This window comes from Lactuca virosa, chromosome 3, assembly GCF_052849685.1.
Source record: "Lactuca virosa cultivar CGN04683 chromosome 3, Lactuca_virosa_CGN04683_v6, whole genome shotgun sequence".
NCBI classification, from domain to species: Eukaryota; Viridiplantae; Streptophyta; class Magnoliopsida; order Asterales; family Asteraceae; genus Lactuca; species Lactuca virosa.
Window position 1 is genome coordinate 307,223,252 of NC_136428.1, and position 23,279 is coordinate 307,246,530.

General features: G+C 39.5%; 1 long non-coding RNA gene across 1 annotated transcript; it reads left to right on the top strand.

Moving 5' to 3' along the window:
- Positions 1-21: 21 nt before the first annotated feature.
- On the top strand, positions 22-20,421 carry LOC145167317 (uncharacterized). The gene is made up of 2 exons (XR_013741057.1): positions 22-330; positions 20,266-20,421. It is a non-coding gene; the product is annotated as an uncharacterized LOC145167317 (long non-coding RNA).
- The last annotated feature ends 2,858 nt before the right edge of the window (positions 20,422-23,279 follow it).

Consider the following 23,279-nt stretch of genomic DNA (forward strand, 5'->3'; position numbering starts at 1 on the left):
CAGACAAAAGAAACGAGACTTAAAAGCCCTAACTTTGATAAGTTGGACCACTTAGACGCAATCATTCCCTCCATGTGATTCTTTTTTCATAAAAGCCCTAATTTCATTTAACTTTGAGGAAATAACCATTTCAGCCCCTCCCTTGAATTATTTTAACCAAAGCAGTCTTATTTTTGGTTTATGAAATTGCCAAACAAACCCTAATAGTTTATATTTGTTACGAAATGGTCCCGAGAATACTTCAAAGTTCAAGGATTATGGATTTGCAGTTCACACAACAAGTTTCACAACAAAAACCGAATTCGAACAACTTGAACTCACGCTTCAAGGGTGAGTTTCTACGGCCCCTCTTTTACGGTTTTAATATTTGGGGGAGAATATATGTGTGTCTATTAAAGTTTGATGATTTTCAAGTTTTATATACAAAACAACATCTTACTTTGTTATTGGTCAAACGTTTATGAAATAACAATCTAAAAATGTGATAAATCACAAGCAAATCTATTAAGTTAAAGCAGATTGTTATAAGTTGATATAATTATACTTTATGTGAAATATGAATATAATTATTAAGAAAAATCACAAGATTATAAGTAGATTGCTATAATTACACAAGTGAATATTATGAGTCATAACAATGATGAATTTACATGTATAAGATAAAGTATCTCATGGAAGCATGGAACAATATAATAATGACCAAAACTATTATCCATGTATAAAATGAAAGTATATTGCCATAATTGATGGAAGACTAAATTCATGAAATTATATAATTATTAGTTAAAATTATAAGATTTAACTTTTAATATATATAAGGTTATGTAAAAATCAATTGAAAATTTATTAATATTTTTTATATTAATTATAATAATATAAGTTCATTATACTAGTTATTTATTCTTATCGCAATAAATAACATGATCGACTTCAGGACTTAAGAGTCGTTATATACGAAATAAATACTTGTCGAGTATTGTATTTAAATACTTTATCTTTATTCCAAATTAAATGTATTAAAAATATTCTCACATAATTTATATAAAATATGGGGAATGTAGATTTATGGTCGATCCAAACCTGGATAAATTCAAAATTAGCTATTATGCTAACACGACATCGAAACCGTATCTAGTATGATAAATTATTGAAATTATAAGAATTTTAGTTATCGACCGTATCTAGTATGATAAAATATTCATCTCCCTGTTAGAAGGAATTTTGTCCCGAAATTAGCACTCCGGGTTGAAACCGTATCTAGTATGATAAAATATTCATCTCCCTGTTAGAAGGAATTTCGTCCCAAAATTAGCACTCCGGGTGGGTTCTCAAGAGCTAAGGAAAAGATGTGGGTATTTCTGTTTCATTTGGTCATCACGTTCCCAGGTAAATTCAGGTCCTCGCTTGGCGTTCCAATGAACCTTTACTATTAGTATGCGACTTTGCTTCGTTCTCTTGACTTCCCTGTCCATGATTTCCACAGGTTCCTTAACAAAGTGGAGACTCTCGTTTACTTTGATTTCGTCAAGTGGAATGACGAGAGTCTCATCAGACAGACATTTCTTCAAGTTGGACACATGGAAAGCGGGGTGCACGTTACTGAGTTCTTGCGGTAGCCGAAGTCTGTAAGCTACCGGGCCAATCCTGGAAAGGATCTCGAATGACCCTATATACCTTGGATTTAGTTTCCCACGTTTTCCAAAATGCATCATTCCCTTCCAGAGTGAGACCTTCAACGATATGTGATCACCAACCTGGAATTCCAAGAGTTTGCGTCGTTTATTCGTATAACTCTTTTGTCGGTCCCGAGATGCTTTTAGTCGTTCACGGATCTGAACGATCTTCTCTGTCGTTTCCCGTATGATCTCAGGGCCGGTAAGAGTGTTGTTAGGCACTTGTCCTCTAGCTAGCTGAGTGTCACCTACCTCAGCTCAACACAGAGGTGATCTACACTTGCGCCCATAGAGGTCTTCAAATGGAGCAGCTTTAATGCTAGTGTGATAATTGTTATTTTATGAGAATTCGATAAGCGGTAAGTGGGTATCCCAAGCTTTACTGAAGTCTATCATGCAAGTTCTCAACATGTCTTCCAGCGTTTGAATAGTTTTCTTGCTTTGCTCGTCGGTTTGTGGGTGATAGGTTGTACTCATGTCGAGTTTGGTTCCCAAGGACTCTTGTAGTGATTGCCAAAACCTTGAGGTAAACCTACTATCTCTGTTAGAGATAATGGATATTGGAACACCATGTAACCGTACAATCTCCTTGATTTACGTTCTTGTTAGTTTCTCCATTTTGTCTGTCTCCTTTATTTGTAGGAAGTGCGCGGATTTGGTTAACCTATCGACAATTACCCATATGGTGTCAAGTCCACCAGTTTTCTTGGGAAATTTAGTTATGAAGTCCATGGTTATGGTCTCCCACTTCCACTCAGGTATATCCGGTTGTTGTAGCAAACCCGAGGGCTTTTGGTACTCTACTTTGACCTTGGCGCAAGTCAAACACTTGCCTACATAAGTAGCGATTTCCGCCTTCATGTTTGGCCACCAATATAGTTTCTTGAGGTCTAGATACATCTTGTCTGACCCGGGATGAACGGATTACTTGGTCTTGTGAGCTTTGTTCATGATAATGTCTCCGTACCAGCCGAATCTCAGTATCCAGATCCGATTCATGAGGTAATGAGCTTTGTCACCCTTGACCTCAAGGTTTTTATCCATTCCTCGCAAGTCTTCACTTGCGACATTCTCAGGTTTCAAGGCTTCAAGGTGCGCCTCCTTGATCCGAGTGGACATATGTGAATGGATAGTCATTGTCAATGATTTTACTCGGCGGCCCGAGTACTCCTATCGACTTAGGGCATCTTCTACCACGTTGGTCTTGCCCGGATAATAACGAATTTTGTATTCGTAATCATTTAGTAACTCTACCCATCGTCGTTGCCTCATATTGAACTCCTTTTGATTGAGGATGTGCTGGAGACTCTTATGGTCAGTGAAGATCATACACTTTGTACCATAAAGGTAGTGTCTCCAGATCTTTAAGGCAAACACTACTGCCCCTAATTCAAGGTCGTGTGTGGTGTAGTTGACCTCGTGAGTCTTAAGTTGTCTTGAGGCATATGCAATGACCTTTCCCCGTTGCATGAGTACGCAACCTAGACCCTACTTGGACGCATCGCAGTAGACCATAAAGTCTTCCGTTCCTTCTGGAAGGGACAAGATCGGAGCACTGCATAAAGCTTGCTTTAGCGTCTGGAAGGCAGTTTCTTGTTTATCCTCCCAGTTGAAGGTCACTATTTTCTGGGACAGGGTAGTAAGTGGCTTTACGATGTTGGAAAAGTTCTGTATGAACCTTCGGTAGTAGCCAACAATGCCCAAAAATCGGTGGATTTCTGTCGGTGTTCTTCACGCTTCCCAGTTTTTAATTGCTTTGATTTTGGAGGGATCCACATGTATCCCTTCCTCGCAGACCACGTGTCCCAATAATTCCACCTTTCGAATCCAAAATTCACATTTTGAAAACTTTTCATACAGCTTTTCCACACTTAGCGTCTCCAAGACTTGTCACAAATGTTGACTATGCTCTTCCTTACTTCGCGAATAGATTAGTATGTTATCGATGAACACTATCACAAAATTATCTAGGTAAGGTCGGCATACGCAGTTCATTAGATCTATGAACATCGCGAATGCATTAGTTAATCCGAAGGGCATCACAACGAATTCGTAGTGGACGTAACGAGTCCTAAATGTCGTATTAGGAATATCTTCCTCCTGGACTCTGAGCTGATGGTACCTCGACCTTAGATCGATTTTCGAGAAGTAGCTCGATCCTCTCTCCTGTCATCCTCTTACAAAGAGTGTTTGTTAGCCATTAGAGGTGTCACATTTGAGGCACTTGCTTTCACGAGTCAAAGATCTTCAAGGTGTTCTTGTTATTACTACATAACAAGTAAGGTAAACATCTAAACCCTATTATTGTGTAATTTTCGAATTATATACTAGGTTCTAGGGTTTTTGCTTTGGTATTCAATTTTCCTGTTCAACTAGTGAAAAACTTAGATCCAAAGCAATTAGGGTTGCATGATCACATAGGTTTGTAGTTATGCCCAAAACCCATCAGTGGTATCAGAGTCTAGGATGTTTTTCAGTTGAATTTGATGCATATGTGAATTGTCCAAAGGAGGAGGGAACAGATTTGTCAATCTGTTCATTGAACTCGACGAGTTCATTGCCTGACTCGACGAGTTGACTCGTCAGATGCCTGATTTTTCCATTTTGATATCTTGATTTGATTAAGATAATTACCTTAATTCGTTGATATTGCTTAAAATTGAATTTTCTGAAAAGGTAATGGTATATCCTTATCAAATAAATGATTTGGTTAATTTTTTTAGATAAAGACAAAATTAATTAATTAATTTAATTATTTAAAATTTGATCTAGTATTTTTGAAAAGTTTTAAAAATACACCCTTTGGTTTTATAATTTAAAATTTAATTAAATAGTTTAATTTTGAAATCTTAAATTCTAGAACCCTAGTATTTTAAAGGTTTAAATTTAATCAAATTAAAAGTTTAATTTATTAAAATGTTAAACCCTAGTATTTTAAAAGTTTAAAATACACCCTTATACTATTATAGAATTAAAAGTTTAATCTCTCTCTCTCTCTTTCTATATATATATATATATATATATATATATATATATATATATATATATATATATATATATATATATATATATATAAGAAAAGTCAGTCTTACCGTTAGTAGGCCTCATTCACGAAGCTGGTCTATAAGGGGTGTTTAAGGAAGCGACCTGTAAAATGACTGTCATTGGGTATCCATTCTTACCCACCGCACTCTTGACTAGTGGATGGTCGTTAGTCGAACGGGCAGGATAGGACACTAAACTCTCATTAAAAGTATAATGACATAAAGTAACTGAACCTTTTCTAAAATCCCATTCTTAGTTACTTTAGGAAAAATGTGAATTTGATGATAACCCATGCAATTGCACATTGCACATTATTGGTCGTTAGTGAAGCGTATGTGGTTAACTGGCACACTAATATGTGACCAATATTATTATCAATGGGTGTCTTGTAAATTATCATTAATCAATGGAGCGTGTGTGGTTAACCGACACATTGATTAGGTGATAAATGACATCGAGAGTACCAAACTAATTTTCATGGTTATTCACATCTCGTTTGTGATCCTCGGCATCCCAGTCACAAAGTGAGAGCATAATCGAGATTAAACATGCCATTGAATAGTTCAATGAATCTCAAAATATCTAGGAGTTTCATTAGATTGAAACTGGTAAATGCTTACCTACCTAAAATAGATTCGAATTTGATTACGGCATCCCTCTTCAGAATTCGAATCGAAAATATGGATTCTAGCCTTAATTTAAAAATTTTGGGTTAACAATTAAGGATTAAATAAATCAACTAACTTGAATTCTTTTCTCCCTTTATAGATGTCAAGTTCATACAACTATGGTCTTCCTGGAAATGGTTTTCCATCTCTTTCTGAAGATGATCTTCCACAAGTTGATCAAGGTGAAAGAATCTTCCCTTTTTCAAATGGTGGAACACAAGTTGATCGGTCCCGTGGCATACAAACTTCATTTACCCGAAGAGCTTAGCAACATTCATCCTGTCTTCCACATGTCAAACCTTAAAAAGTGCCTATCCGACAAAACCCTTGTGATCCCTCTTGATGAGATCGATATCAACGAGAACCTCAATTTTGTGGAAGAACCAGTCGAAATCATGGATCGGGAAGTCAAACGAACAAAGCAAAGTCGCATACCGATAGTGAAGGTGTAGAGACAAAAGAACATGGTTTGGCATGCGGAATTAAAGATTGCACAATGAACATGGTGATTTGGGTGTTCAAGAGATGTATTGATTATGTATTGTGTTACAAAAAAGGACATAGATCTAGTCTACATAAATAACACACACTTACACACTCAACTTTTACACCTCTCAAGCACACCTCTACAAGTGGAATAAACCCACCTTATATAGAGGTGTTTACATGTCTCTCTCTCACTCTCTATCTCACGAGTCAAAAGGCTAATGCACCACATGCAAGTGGGTTTTACAAAAGTCAAACATTACAAAGTCATTCATGGAAAACTTTGTACCCTAACATTCTCCCCCTCAAAGTTAGGAATGAATGACCCACTTCAAATCTTCCAAAATCAAGCAACTACGCGATCCGAGCCTCACGGGTGACACACGTCGAAACGAACTTCAATCTTCAATTCTTCGATGATTCTTCAATTTGGGCTCTAGGATGTGAGACCATACAAACCGAGCATCAACGAATGATCACAAGCTTCTCAAACTCCAAATTGATCACCAAAAGTTGAGCATAAAAGCACACTCCAAAAATCTTCAATAAAACCAAACCCATTTTGAAATGAAATCACTTCCGAATCTCCAATTGCTTCATTTTGTATACTTTAAAAATTCAAGGTCACTTCGGTCGTCAAATCCGCGTAATATGAAAAATTCAAGTTCGAATTTCCATATAAATTTCTCCCCATTTTTATAATCGAAATTTGATTATAAAACCTTCAAGGAATGAGAACGTGCTCTATTCAGAATTTTTCGTGTCAAAACTCCCCCTTAACATGTGGCATAAACTTTGTGCTTCAATCCGGAAAAACAAAAAAAATTCAATTTTTTTAGCTTCGTTCACGGACCGCCTTTGACAAAATTTCTCAAAAATGGGTAGAAATTGTCAATTTCAAAATTCTACAGTGACCCGGTGCGCCCAAAACAACAAAATATGCAAAACTCTCCCCCTTTTCCAAATCTGGGTAAAAAGCGTCAATTTGCACAAACTGCAGGGGCCTGAAATGCATTTTCTTCAATTTTCAGCAAAAACAGTCCTTTTTCGAATGTGGGTACGAACAGCCAAACATTCGAAGCCTCAGGGACTATTTTCGAAAAATCTGCCCTTTTTGCTCAAATCATACGAAGAGTAATCCAATCATACGAAACCTCAAACAATTTTCGAAATTTGGTGAAAAGTGTCAAAAATTCGAAACTTCATTTAATTTTTGAAGTGCCAAATATTCGAAGGTTCAGGGGCTGAATTCAAAATTTTTTGCTTTTTGATCAAATCATACGAAACTTTGATCATTCATACGAAGGGTTTGGAAAAAGTGTCAAATTATCGAAATTTCAGGGACTATATTTGAAACTTTAATGAGACCCTTCGTATGAATCATTCACTAACCCTTTGTACGAATTCTTATTCTTTCCCAAACACCTTTCGTATGAAATCCAACTGCCTATTTTCTCTCTCCTCTTCGTATGAAACTTCATCTTCCCCAATCATAGGAAAAATTCTCAACATACGAAGCATACGAAGCCTTATCCAGTGAACAGTAACCTCTTAATCATCCAACCTCTGAATCGACTGTAGAATACCAACATCAACAATCGACCCATCGTATCTTCAAAATCCAAACACAGGGACCCTTCGTACATTAACATTCGTAGTCGACTATCTGCAAACAATTTCCATTGAACCATGGCTTCGTTCGTTTTCATGAAATTCGACCCCTAGATTCCATCGATTCCAAATCAGTAAACCACATCAACATCAACATCGTTTGCCAAGAATCGATTTCACAGCCTTCGTTCTTAACCTTTGTCTCATGTCGACTCCAAAATCCATTCATCTTAAACCCATCTATCGACTCCAAACATTCGATCATACGCCCCAATTCCAAAATCGTTGTCATCAACAACAGAGTCCAACCCTTCGTTTCGTTTCTCACTGTCTCCCAACTGATACAAAAGAACAAACCCAGTCGACTAATTCTCCAATTTTGAATCCATTCATCTTTATCAAGCTTTCGAAACAATCGACTTCACGTTTAGGACTCTAGTCATCGAACCAAAATTATTAATCAAACAAGATCGATTCCTTCATAAAATCAATTCCGTTACTGAATCATACGAACCCATCGACATCATAGCTTTCGTCATCAAGAACAAGATCCATCCAACTTCAAAATTAAATCCCAAATTGAACTTGATTTCGACACACACAGCGTCAAAACAACCTGTATCTATCGATTTCATCATACGATTCACCGATTATCTTTTGAATTCCAACTTTTTCACAGTTTGACTTTTCGAAGTCAAAGATAAAAAAAACATAAAATTGATGATTCTCACAACAAATTTCAGATCAAAAAGTGTTTGTTAAACTGTTCTTCATCTCCTTCAATTGTTCATGACCATATTCATCCAAATCAAGGAAGAAATTGACGATTTCTTAGCTTCAACTTGATCACAATCGATTTGTAATAGAACGAAACTAATTAAATCGATTCATAAGTTTTGAATCACAAGCAGAAATCGAATATTAGGAATGAAGAAACAAAAACGAAATGTTTGATCATTAGAATCGGAACTCGATTTATGAACATCTGTATGTTCGTGAGAGCTGATGACGAATAGATTCACTCAAACGTAACTTTTAATGATTTTTGGGCTTCAATCATATTGATATCGGATCGATTTGTTTATGGGCTCAAAAAGGTTCATAACAGTAACAAATTCAATAATTTTGGGCTCAAAATACAATCGATGAACATTTAAGCAACGAAAATTGTTTTGGGCTTCAAATATCAGATTTAATGAACAGTAACGAAAATTTGATTTTGTTTTTGGTTGGGCTTGATAAAAAAAAAATTTATTGGATCATCAATGGGGTTTGAAACAAATTTGATCCAATGAAACAAACTGATCAAAAATAAAAAACGCAACGCACGAATTCAATGAAATTGAGAGAGATCATAGAGAGAGACTCACCAAAATTGCTCCAATTGTGACAAATTTTGCCAAACCGAGAATCGTTCTTCAAAAATCACCTTAATCTTGAAGACCCGCTCTGATACCAATTGTAGAGACAAAAGAACATGGTTTGGCATTCGGAATTAAAGATTGCACAATGAACATGGTGATTTGGGTGTTCAAGAGATGTATTGATTATGTATTGTGTTACAAAAAAGGACATAGATCTAGTCTACATAAATAACACACACTTACACACTCAACTTTTACACCTCTCAAGCACACCTCTACAAGTGGAATAAACCCACCATATATATAGAGGTGTTTACATGTCTCTCTCTCACTCTCTATCTCATGAGTTAAAAGGCTAATGCACCACATGCAAGTGGGTTTTACAAAAGTCAAACATAACAAAGTCATTCATGGAAAACTTTGTACCCTAACAGAAGGTCAGCTGGAATGCCAAGCGGGGACCTGAATTCACTTGGGAGCGTGAAGATCAGATGAAATAGAAATACCCGCACCTATTTCCGAGTCCATGATTGTAGTCTACGTTTGAATTTCGGGACGAAATTCCTTCTATCGGGGGGATGATGTGACAACCCGAACTTTTTTCCGTTAAAGTTAGCCGCTTTCTGTTAAATAAATTTTAAATTTTATTTGTTCCGTTAAATTTCTATGGTTTGGAAAATCATTTAAGTTTTATATAATTAATTTTATATATGAGTCGGAACCAAAATCACGCGAAAACCCGAGTTTCCTTAAAAAATCATCGAAAATTGACCTAACTGGTGCTCACGGCCGTGAAACCGATCACTGCCGTAAACCTGTTCACGGCTGGCCCCACCACCGACCATGAAAACCCCCTATATAAATGAGTATAGGTCAAGTCCCCGATAGCACTCTCACAGGCCCATAAATCATCCGAGTAACCACTAGAAAAGATTGTACAAATCAGAGAACGACTAAAAGCTTCAAGAGATAGACAAAAGAGAAACGCTAATAAGAGACGAAAACCTTTGGAGTTCCAGGTTGGTGACCACGTCTTGTTGAAGGTCTCACCCTGGAAGGGCATGATACACTTTGGAAAGAGTGGAAAGCTAAATCCGAGATACATAGGACCATTCGAGATCCTCGCTAGGATCGGTCCCGTGGCATACAAACTTCATTTACCCCAAGAGCTTAGCAACATTCATCCTGTCTTCCACGTGTCAAACCTTAAAAAGTGCCTATCCGACAAAACCCTTGTGATCCCTCTTGATGGGATCGATATCAACGAGAACCTCAATTTCGTGGAAGAACCAGTCGAAATCATGGATCGGTAAGTCAAACGATCAAAGCAAAGTCGCATACTGATAGTGAAGATCCGCTGGAATGCCAAGCGGGGACCTGAATTCACTTGGGAGCGTGAAGATCAGATGAAACAGAAATACCCGCACCTATTTCCGAGTCCATGATTGTAGTCTACATTTGAATTTCGGGATGAAATTCCCTCTATCGGGGGGATGATGTGACAACCCGAACCTTTTTCCGTTAAATTTAGCCATTTTCTGTTAAATAAATTTTAAATTTTATTTGTTCCGTTAAATTTCTATGGTTTGGAAAATCATTTAAGTTTTATATAATTAATTTTATATATGAGTCGGAACCAAAATCACGCGAAAACCCGAGTTCCCTTCAAAAATCATCGAAAATCGACATGACTGGTGTTCACGGCCGTGAACCCAATCACGTCCGTAAACCTGTTCATGGCTGGCCCCACCACCGACCATGAAAACCCCCTATATATGAGCTCCTACCCTCATTTATACTTTTTGGCCATGAACACCCTCTCTCTCTCTAAAGATCATCACCCGAAAACACAAGAAAACACAAGATTTCTCTTCATCTATCACTCTATCCACCTTGGAACTCGTTTTGGGGCATCAAAACATCAGCTTTTCATCAAAATAAAGTGTTGTTGTTCTTGAGTTCACGGCCGTGAACCCTTCAAATCTTCATATTTCATCAAGAACAGGCCGTGAACTCTTCAAACCTTCAAATACCGCGAACCCTTCAAGGGCAGTAAACAGTCACGGCCGAGATCAGATCACGGCCGAGAACAGTTCACGGCCGTAATCCCCTTCACGGCTGCAAACCCTCCCTAAGTAGTGAACTTGGCTAAAAACCCGCTTTCTCCGATTCAATCGAGTCCCGGTAACATTCCTAAACCAAAAGCAAGTGTTTTTCCAACACTATAAATAATGGTTTCGCTAATAAAATGCATATGTGTACTTAATTGATATTAGGATTCCGTTAAGTGCCGCGTACATCAACCCGAGGGTCTTCACTCCCAGTTTCGTTGTCCGACATTTCACGCATCCAACATTGAGTTCATACCCCTACACTTTTAATGATTTTAACGTTTTTACGGGGAGGATACAATCAAGACATAAATAAATAATGTGACTTATATAAACAGGGTTAAAACTCATGCGATTGATTCAAACCAAAGATTTTTATATTTTATAAAACATTTAGATATTCATCCCTTTTTGTATAATGCTGAGCATAAGGGAACTTTTCAACATAATCGTAGAGTTTCAGTATAAAACATAAATGGAATACATTAACGAACATATAAACTATAATAGGTATAGTTTATGGAACAATGACTTTATCAATGCACGAAACATAAATTCAATGCGAACAATCATATAAACTATATAGGGTATAGTTTATGGGTCATAAAAATAGTCATTTAAATTCAATGGATTCATTTTATTCTACATTTAATCGTTAGTATAACATTTTATGAGTGAGCATTCTTTGCGTACTTACTTAAGTACTAACAAAAGTCCTGAGATTATAACCAGAGTCTCCTTGAAGGAGAACGTGAGTTTGTGTATAGATCTATACGGGATTGACAATCCCGCACCACAACTGTTAGCTACAGTTAGGCCGGCAGGCCTGGGTGACAAAGTCATTTCGATTCCGACACCTGAAGAATGTCGTTCAGGCCATTCACTGGTCAAGTATGGTTATAACAACTCATAAATTTGGTACTAAATAATTCGATTAATGTACGAATGGTAATAACTTCAATTGGTATATTTTAATTAATGAAACTACTATACATACTGGTAGTAACCAGAGTTTTCCAACAGAACATTCTATACATACTGGTGATAGCTAGGGTTTTCGTACTTATAGATCACTGTAACAAACTCATACATTAGAAAATATTGGATTTTCTTGGAAACATATAAACATTTTTACTGATTCATTAACAGGTTTTTATCACAAAAACATGCTTATGAACTCACCAGCTTTTATGCTGATACTCTATTTTCAAAATCGCTTGTATTCTCAGGAAATCAGTAGACAGGTACCTCAACAGACTTTTGAGAAGACGAAGCATTTAGAGTCACGTATTTATATTTTGTTATACTTTTGATGTATATGAATACGAATCAAACAGATGTAAATACTTTTTATAAATTCAATGTAATGGTTGTGTTTACTTTGATTACTATGATGCAATTGTTGTGATACTACATATGACGTCATCCACCCCTAACGTTTCCGCCGTTTCGGTTTGGGGGTGTGACAGATTGGTATCAGAGCTCTTGTTTATAGTGAACTAAGTATACCAAACCTTACATGGTATACAACTGTAAACAGTAAAGGGGCCGAAGTGCTCTGAAACTAAAAATATACTTTAAAATATAAGTATTTTACAAGAAGTATACAAGTATACATATATACGAGAAGCTATAACACAGTAAGAACTCCATAAAAGTATTTAGGGCGAGTTGGACACTACGGTTAAACCTGAATAGTCATGTAGTCATATGTGGGGCCAATATAACCTGATCAACTATATTTGTCCGAGATATGACCAACATGTGTTTGGGAGTGACTGTGGTGTAACAACAAGTCTAAAACTCACCAAAACCTATACAAATGAAGAACATAGTTAAAATACTATAGGAATATTTTTATGGTTCTATAACACTGCACAAATAGTACTAATCGTCACAAATGAAAGACCTGCGACTCCTTAGTTATATTAGTAAACTTTTATTGTAGGTCTCTGTTATTGTTGTAGGATTAAGATATATCTTGTTCGAAAGTATCCGAGTGATGATCATTATAGAAGGCTTATCGTCATTTTTCCCTCGTATCTTTTAGAGAAAAGATGCCTCCCAGAAAGAGACCCAACAAGAAGAACAACGATCCTCCGCCTCCACCACCCCCTCAGTTCGATCCTGCCATGTTCTAGGCAGCAGTTGCAGCCGCTGTGGCTGCTGCGATGACGCAAATAAATCCTGGTGGCTCTAGCGGATCAGGAAGTGGTACCCATCCCTAAAATATTGATGGTGGTCAGGGACATCAGAAGGAGTGTTCCTACAAAGATTTCATGAACGCTAAACCCAAATCATTCGACGACAATGGAGGTGTCATTGCCCTAACCCGCTGGTTCGAGAAGATCGAATCAATTTTCGAAATCTGTGCATGTTCCGAAGCAAGCAAGGTAAAGTTCGCCGCTTGCACCTTCACCGATAGAGCACTGACTTGGTGGAATAGCCAAGTCAAATCCCTAACTCTGCCGGTAGCCAATGCCATGGGCTGGGAGATTTTGAAAGAGTTAATGCTTGTAGAGTATTGCCCGAGGGGCGAGATGCAAAAGTTGGAACACGAGCTCTGGAACCTGAAGATGAAGGGTTCTGATATTGTTGCGTACACAACTAGGTTCTGTGATCTGGCTCTTCTATGTACGGGGATGGTCACCCCAGAAAGCAAGAAGATCGAGAGTCACATTTGGGGATTGACGCCCCCAACGCAAGGAAATGTTTTGGCTGCTAAACCTCTCACATTCGACAGCGCCCAGTGTCTGGCACAGATGCTGATAGATCATGGGGTTGATCATGAAACAGTAGCAGCTGTTCCCGAACCACCAAAGGAGAGTGGTGAGAAGAAAAAGTTCTAGAACAAACGCAAGGGCAAGTCTTCACAGGAGCCCTCCAAGAAGCAACAAACAGTGGCAGTCCACGCTGCTACTGTTCCTGATGCTGTTCCCACTACTCCAACAACTCCCAGTCGTTATGCTGGAAACCTGCCCTTGTGAAACAAATGCAACTTCCATCATTTGGGAGTTTGCAGAGAAATGTAATGTGACAAGTGTGGCAGAAAGGGGCACACAGCTCGTTTCTGCAGGACACCAGTCCAACCAACCAATCAAGCCTCTGGAGCTGAAGTAAGCCAAGCCTGCTGTGGTTGTGGAGAAACCGGGCAGTTCAAGAGGAATTGTCCCAAGCAACAACTGCTGGCAACACAGGGAGGGTACTAGCAATGGGACAGGAGGAAGCAGTCACTGATCCCACCGTATTTTCGGGTACGTTCCTTCTCGACAACTCTTATGCATGCATTCTTTTCGATTCTGGTGTGGAGAGAAGTTTTTTTAGTCATGCATTTAAACATCTTCTCAAACATAAACCCCAACCTTTAACTGAAACGTTTACCGTCGAGATGGCTAACGGAAAGCAAGAGAACACTTACAACGTATTCATAGACTGTACCCTTACCCTAATTGACCATTCTTTTCCAATCGACCTTATGCCAGTTTCCATAAAAAGCTTCGATGTCATCATTGGCATGGATTGGTTGAGCCCCAATCGTGCTGATATCCTTTGTTACGAAAAAGCCATACGCCTCAATCTGCCATCTGGCGAAGCACTTATTATATATGGTGATAAAATCAGCTCAAACCGTCGTATCATTTCATGCATCAAAGACCAGAAATATCTGCGAAAGGAGTGCCATGCATTCCTAGCCCATGTCGTCAATGAGAGGCAGGAAGTTAAAGACCTTAGGAGTATCCCTGAAGTCTGCAACTTTCCTGATGTCTTTCCCGAATATCTTCCTGGAATCCCTCCCGAGCGCCAAGTCGAGTTCCGAATCGACTTAATCCCCAGAGCTACCCTCGTAGCCAAATCCCCTTACCGTCTAGCGCTGGCAGAAATGCAAGAGTTATCCAGCCAGCTCAATGAGCTACTCAACAAGGGATTCATCAGACCAAGTTCCTCACCCTGGGGAGCCCCGGTCTTGTTTGTGAAAAAGAAAGATGGATCCTTTCGGATGTGTATAGATTATCGTGAACTGAACAAGCTTACGATAAAAAACCGTTAACCTCTTCGATCAACTCCAAGGAGCCGGCTATTTCTCAAAAATAGACCTGAGATCAGGGCACCACCAGTTGCGAGTCCATGAGAGTGATGTTCCCAAGACAGCATTCCGAACTCGCTATGGTCACTATGAGTTTGTAGTAATGCCCTTTGGTCTAACCAACGCACCCACAATATTCATGGATCTGATGAATCGGGTGTGCCGCCCTTTCTTAGACAAGTTTGTGATAGTGTTCATTGATGATATACTTGTCTACTCTCAGAGTGAGGAAGATCATAGACAACACTTGAGGATAGTACTGGAAACCCTAAGGGCGGAGAAACTGTATGCAAAATTCTCTAAGTGAGAATTCTAGATCAGAAAGGTAACTTTCCTCGGTCACGTGGTTAGCGAGGAAGGCATACATGTGGACCTTCCAAAATCAAGGCGATTGAGAATTGGTCAGCACCGAAGACGCCTACAGAAATCCGTCAATTCTTGGGTCTTGCTGGCTATTATCGCAGATTTATCCAGAATTTCTCCAGGATTGCTAAGCCTTTAACCACCCTAACTAAGAAAGGTGTACCCTTCAGTTGGGAAGAAAAACAAGACACTGCATTTCAAACATTGAAGCATACCCTATGTAGCGCACCTATCTTGTCTCTGCCTGAAGGGACGGATGACTTCGTATCTACTGCAATGCATCCAATAAGGGCCTAGGATGTGTGCTCATGCAGCGAGGAAAGGTTATTGCCTATGCCTCGAGACAGCTGAACGTACACGAAGTCAACTATATAACTTACGATTTGGAGTTGGGAGCAGTGGTCTTTGCGTTAAAGATTTGGAAACATTATCTCTACGGAACCAAGTGTACTGTCTTCACCGACCATAATATCCTACAGTATATCTTCGATCAAAAGGAGTTGAACATGAGGCAACGACGATGGGTAGAGCTACTCAGTGATTATGAGTGCGAAATACGCTATCATCCCGATAAGGCCAACGTGGTAGCGGATGCCCTCAGCCGGAAAGAGTATTCAGGTCGTAGAATGAAGGCACTTACAATGACCATCCATTCCCATCTGTCCGCTCAAATCATAGAGGCTCAGCTGGAAGCCTTAAAACCAGAGAACATGTCGGATGAAGCCTTGAGGGGAATGAAAAAGAACTTAGAGATCAAGGGAGACAAAGTTTATTATTTCATGAACCGGATCTGAACCCCGAAGTTCGGCGGTTACAGAGAAGTTGTTATGAGCGAAGCTCACATTACTCGATACTCCGTTCACCCAGGTTCGGATAAGATGTATCTGGATCTCAAAAAGTTATATTGGTGGCCAAATATGAAGGCAGAGATCGCTACCTTCATGGGCAAGTGTCTGACTTGCGCCAAGGTGAAAGTGGTATATCAAAAGCCCTCAGGTCTACTTCAGTAGCCAGAAATACCTGAGTGGAAGTGCGAACGAATCACAATGGACTTCATTACCAAACTGCCCAAGACCCCGAGTGGCCTTGATAGTATCTGGGTAATCGGCGACATATTGACTAAGTCTGCCCACTTCCTGCCAATTAAAGAAACATACAAAATGGAGAGACTGACCCGAATCTACATCCAAGAGATAGTTCGTCTACATGGCGTGCCTGTGTCCATTATCTCTGATCGGGATTGCAGATTCACCTCAAGATTTTGGCAGTCACTGCAGAAGGCTCTTGGAACTAAGCTGGATATGAGCACAACTTACCATCCAAAAACCGATGGGCAGAGTGAGAGGACCATTCAGACATTGGAAGACATGTTGAGATCATGTGTTATAGACTTTGGTAAGTCGTGGGACACCCATTTGCCCTTGGTCGAGTTCTCTTACAACAACAACTATCATACCAGCATCAAGGTTGCGCCGTTTGAAGCCCTCTATGGCCGTAAGTGCAGATCCCCTCTATGCTGTGCTGAGGTGGGTGAAACATAGCTAACTAAAGGTCAAGTCCCCGATAGCACTCTCACAGGCCCATAAATCATCCGAGAAACCACAGAAAAGATCGTACAAATCAGAGAACGACTAAAAGCTTCAAGAGATAGACAAAAGAGCTACGCCGATAAGAGACGAAAACCTTTGGAGTTCCAGGTTGGTGACCACGTCCTGTTGAAGGTATCACCCTGGAAGGGCATGATACGCTTTGGAAAGCGTGGAAAGCTAAATCCGAGATACATAGGACCATTCGAGATCCTCGCTAGGATCGGTCCCGTGGCATACAAACTTTATTTACCCCAAGACCTTAGCAACATTCATCCTGTCTTCCACGTGTCGAACCTTAAAAAGTGCCTATCCGACAAAACCCTTGTGATCCCTCTCAATGAGATCGATATCAACGAGAACCTCAATTTCGTGGAAGAACCAGTTGAAATCATGGATCGGGAAGTAAAACAAACAAAGCAAAGTCGCATACCGATAGTGAAGGTCCGCTGGAATGCCAAGCGGGGACCTGAATCCACTTGGGAGCACGAAGATCAGATGAAACAGAAATACCCGCACCTATTTCCGAGTCTATGATTGTAGTCTACGTTTGAATTTCGGGACGAAATTCCCTCTATCGGGGGGGGGGGGGGGATGATGTGACAACCCGAACTTTTTTCCGTTAAAGTTAGTCGTTTTCTGTTAAATAAATTTTAAATTTTATTTGTTCTGTTAAATTTCTATGGTTTGGAAAATCATTTAAGTTTTATATAATTAATTTTATATATGAGTCGAAACCAAAATCATGCGAAAACCCGAGTTTCCTTAAAAAATCATCGAAAATTGACCTGACTGGTGTTCACGGCCGTGAACCCGATCATGGCCGTAAACCTGTTCACGGCTGGCCCCACCACCAACCATGAAAACCCCTATATAAATAAGTAAAGGTCAGGTCTTCGATAGCACTCTCACAGGTCCATAAATCATCCGAGAAACCACAGAAAAGGTCGTATAAATCATAGAACGACTAAAAGCTTCAAGAGATAGACAAAAGAGCTACGTCGATAAGAGACGAAAACCTTTGGAGTTCCAGGTTGGTGGCCACGTCCTGTTGAAGGTCTCACCCTGGAAGGGCATGATACGCTTTGGAAAGAGTGGAAAGCTAAATCCGAGATACATAGGACCATTCGAGATCCTCGCTAGGATCGGTCCCGTGGCATACAAACTTCATTTACCCCAAGAGCTTAGCAACATTCATCCTGTCTTCCACGTGTCGAACCTTAAAAAAGTGCCTATCCGATAAAACCCTTGTGATCCCTCTTGATGAGATCGATATTAACGAGAACCTCAATTTCGTTGAAGAACCAGTCGAAATCATGGATCGGGAAGTAAAACGATCAAAGCAAAGTCGCATACCGATAGTGAAGGTGCACTGGAATGCCAAGCGGGGACCTGAATTCACTTGGGAGTGCGAAGATCAGATGAAACAGAAATAGCCGCACCTATTTTCGAGTCCATGATTGTAGTCTACGTTTGAATTTCGGGACGAAATTCCCTCTATCGGGGGGATGATCCTGAACCTTTTTCCGTTAAAGTTAGCCGTTTTCTGTTAAATAAAATTTAAATTTTATTTGTTCCGTTAAATTTCTATGGTTTGGAAAATCATTTAAGTTTTATATAATTAATTTTATATATGAGTCGGAACCAAAATCACGCGAAAACACGAGTTTCCTTCAAAAATCATCGAAAATCGACCTGATTGGTGTTCACGGCCGTGAACCCGATCACGGCTGTAAACCTGTTCACGGATGGCCCCACATGAAAACCCCTATATATGAGCTCCTACCCTCATTTATACTTTTTGGCCGCGAACACCCTCTCTCTCTCTAAATATCATCATCCGAAAACACAAGAAAACACAAGATTTCTCTTCATCTATCACTCTATGCACCTTGGAACTCGTTTTGGGGCATCAAAACATGAGCTTTTCATCAAAATCAAGTGTTGCTGTTTTTGAGTTCACGACCGTGAACCCTTCAAGGGCAGTAAATCATTCACGACCGAGATCAGATCACGACCGAGAATAGTTCACGGTCGTAATCCCCTTCACAGCCGTAAACCCTCCCTAAGTAGTGAACTTGGCTGAAAACCCGCTTTCTCCGATTCAATCGAGTCGCAGTAACATTCCTAAACCAAAAGCAAGTGTTTTTCCAACACTATAAATAATGGTTTCGCTAATAAAATGCATATGTGTATTTAATTGATATTAGGATTCCGTTAAGTGCTGCGTACATCAACCCGAGGGTCTTCACTCCCAGTTTCGTTGTCCGACATTTCACGCATCCAACAGTGACTTCATACCCCTACACTTTTAATGATTTTAACGTTTTTACGGGGAGGATACAAGCAAGACATAAATAAATATTGTGACTTATATAAACTGGGTTAAAACTCATGCGATTGATTCAAACCAAAGATTTTTATATTTTATAAAACATTTAGATATTCATTCCTTTTTGTATAATGCTGAGCATAAGGGAAGTTTTCAACATAATCGTAGAGTTTTAGTATAAAACATAAATGGAATACATTAACGAACATATAAACTATAATAGGTATAGTTTATGGAACAATGACTTTATCAATGCACGAAACATAAATTCAATGCGAACAATCAAATAAACTATATAGGGTATAGTTTATGGGTCATAAAAACAATCATTTAAATTCAATGGATTCATTTTATTCTACATTTAATCGTTAGTATAGCATTTTATGAGTGAGCATTCTTCACGTACTTACTTAAGTACTAACAAAAGTCCTGAGATTATAACCAGAGTCTCCTTGAGGGAGAACGTGAGTTTGTTTATAGATCTATACGGGATTGACAATCCCGCACCACAACTGTTAGCTACAGTTAGGCCGGCAGGCCTGGGTGACAAAGTCATTTCGATTCTGACACCTGAAGAACGTCGTTCAAGCAATTGAATGGTCAAGTATGGTTATAACAACTCATAAATTTGGTACTAAATAATTCGATTAATGTACGAATGGTAATAACTTCAATTGGTATATTTTAATTAATGAAACTACTATACATACTGGTAGTAACCAGAGTTTTCCAACAGAACATTCTATACATACTGGTGATAGCCAGGGTTTTCGTACTTATAGATCACTGTAACAAACTCATACATTAGAAAATATTGGATTTTCTTGGAAACATATAAACATTTTTACTTATTCATTAACAGGTTTTCATCACAAAAACATGCTTATGAACTCACCAGCTTTTATGCTGATACTCTATTTTCAAAATCGCTTGTATTCTCAGGAAATCAGTAGACAGTTACCTCAGCAGACTTTTGAGAAGACGTTGCATTTAGAGTCACGCCTTTATATTTTGTTATACTTTTGATGTATATGAATACGAATCAAACAGATGTAAATACTTTTTATAAATTCAATGTAATGGTTGTGTTTACTTTGATTACTATGATGCAATTGTTGTGATACTACATATGATGTCATCCACCCCGAACGTTTCTGCCGTTTCGGTTTGGGGGTGTGACAACGACCCACGTTTTCGTCAAATTTAAAAGTTCAAGATTACTCAAGCCTTGTTGGCATGCAAACACTTAGATGGAAATTCTGTGTGTGCACATGTTCTTAAAATGAAGTGACGCCTTGACAGATTGGGAATGTTGGGTGTCGTTTTCCCAAAGGAGCTGGCTGTTAACTTGGTTCTTCACTCGCTTCCTGAGTCATATAGTCATTTTGTTGAGAACTACTATTTCACTGACAACGACGTGACCCATATTGATCTGACATATTTGCTAATTGCTGCTAAAGCAGAAATGATAAAGTGCAATGGTCAAGCAAATGTGTTTGAAGGATCAATCTCCCAAATTTCCATTGACCTTGACAATGGTTACATTGGTGTAACCCCCCGACTCCCAGGTTTATAACTTTACAGTTTTGTATCTACCTCAGAAGATCTACTCGACAAGTTGGTGCCTAGAATTGTCGAGTAGGGACGCGTTTGGCCACGTGGCTTAAGTGACCAACTCGACGAGTCGGTGAACCCGACTCAACGAGTTGGAGCTGGAATGAGAAACCCTAATCCTCGGGGTTTTGTACCCTATTTAAGGGTCACTTGCCCCCTTAGCCTCCCTTACAGCCCGCTTGTGAGTCCAGAAACCCTAAATCGCTGCTTATACTTCATTTCGGTGTGATATTAAGCTTGGAAGGTAGATTTTGGTGGGAAGAGCTTGAAGTGCAAGAAGTTGGAGCAAAGAGAGGTTGTGGATCCGAGTTCTACTTCATCTCAGCATCACCTTGAAGGTAACAGGTTGTTACCTTGTCTCTCCATTAGATAGATCTCTGTTTCATGGGGTTAGAACCTTTTTTTAGGGTATTGTGGTGGTATTTCCGATTTGGGGCAAGATCTGAGGTTGCAACTTCAGATTTGGACCCCTTTAGCCCCTTATTGTCATAAAGTCTCAGCCTTTGTCAAGCTATGGCCCTTCCCTTGTCTTAAGCTTCTTCTTTAGCTTGGTTTTGACTCTTGAGACTTTGCTTGCACATAAATTTTGCAACTTTACGTGATAACTAGGACCTAGGTGGCTAGATCTACCATTTGGAGCTTTGGAATGGCTCAAAATCATCTGGTCAAGAAATGGACTTTATGAACCCGACGAGTCGGATAAGGGACTCGACGAGTTAGGAAGGATTTTCCCGTTGTTTGGTTTATGCATGGACTCGGCGAGTCAGCAGAGGACTTGACGAGTCAGTTAGGGTTTCCCCGACTTCTGGACACGCATAGACTCGACGAGTTGGTCGGAAACTCGGGCAGTCAGTAAGGGTTTTATGACCTTCTAAACTCTTGCGGAACTCGACGATTTGCTAGCTGTACTCGACGAGTTGGGTCAACATGTACTGTTGACTTGGACCGTTGACTTTGACTTGGACCAAGGGTTGACCTGTTTGACCTCTAGGGGGTATTTTGGTAATTTGGGAATTTATGGAAGTGAGTCATCGGTGGATGTAGGTGTTGGATTTGGAGCTGCATTTGGTTGAGTTGACTTTATCGATTCGAGCTACTTGAGAGGTGAATTCTCCTCACAATATCAACAGGGTCTACGACACCAAGGCCGGCCCTTTATGATTTGCATCCTGGTTTAGGATGGTTGCTATGCTATTGATCTGTTAGATTTCATCCTGGTTTTAGAATGGTTGCTATGTTAGTAACCTGTTAGATTGATATATTTGTTATAGGATGGTTGCTATGTTAGAGATCAGTTAGATCGGTATCCTGGTTATAGGATGGTTGCTATGTTAGAGATCGGTTAGATCGGTATCATGGTTATAGGATGGTTGCTATGTTAGAGATAAGTTAGATCGGTATCCTGGTTATAGGATGGTTGCCATGCTAGTGATCGGTTAGATTTGTATGACTATCTGTTATTGCATGCTAGCGTATGATATTTATGTGCGCATGTTTGTTGGTTTGGGGAATTGGGTTGAGACAGGTTTCGCTATGTGCAGTAGGCCAAGACACCCAGGGCGGACCGGATAGACTGCAGGCCCGAGCTGGGCAAATTAGTCAAAGGCGGAAGGCCCGAGGAGCGGTCCGGATAGGCTGTAGGCCCCAAGGAGGGCGGTCCAGACGTGCCGAGGGTTCGGAGAGCGGTCTAGATAGACTGAGGACCGGGAGGCGGTCCAGTCAGACTGATGGCTCATTATGCATGTTGTATTTGTTATATGTTATTGATATGTATCATGGCGTTGGTATTTTGGGGGTAACTCACTAAGCCTTCGAGCTTACATTTATCGATTATTGTTTCTGGTACTTCTGATGATCGCGGGAAGACGAAGGCGTGATCGTACCGCTCCTCACACTTTATGATTTTATGATTTGATTCTAGGATACTCTGACAATATACTATTTTGAAAACAAGTTATGTAATAATCATGGGTTTTGAAATGTTTTAAAAAGTTTAAATTTGGCATGATTTTTATGGGTGTTACAAGTTGGTATCAGAGCCTTGCTTTGAGTGAATTGGACGAAACACTCACATGTCTCTAGTATCAAACTGAGGACAAGATTTTAAAACGATTTTCTTAAAATGTTGTGAAAATATTAAAGGAGGATGCAAGTGTACGATCAACCGGAGCTCGCGGATAGACCCCAAAATACCTTACGAATTATTTGATTTATGTGATGTGTTAGAACTGCATGCTAGTACTAGGCTAGGGATCTTCAGGAATTGCATGATAGAATTTCCTGATTATATGATGCCTGATAGCCTAGGGTTTTCCTTATATGAAATTGACATCATTACTGTA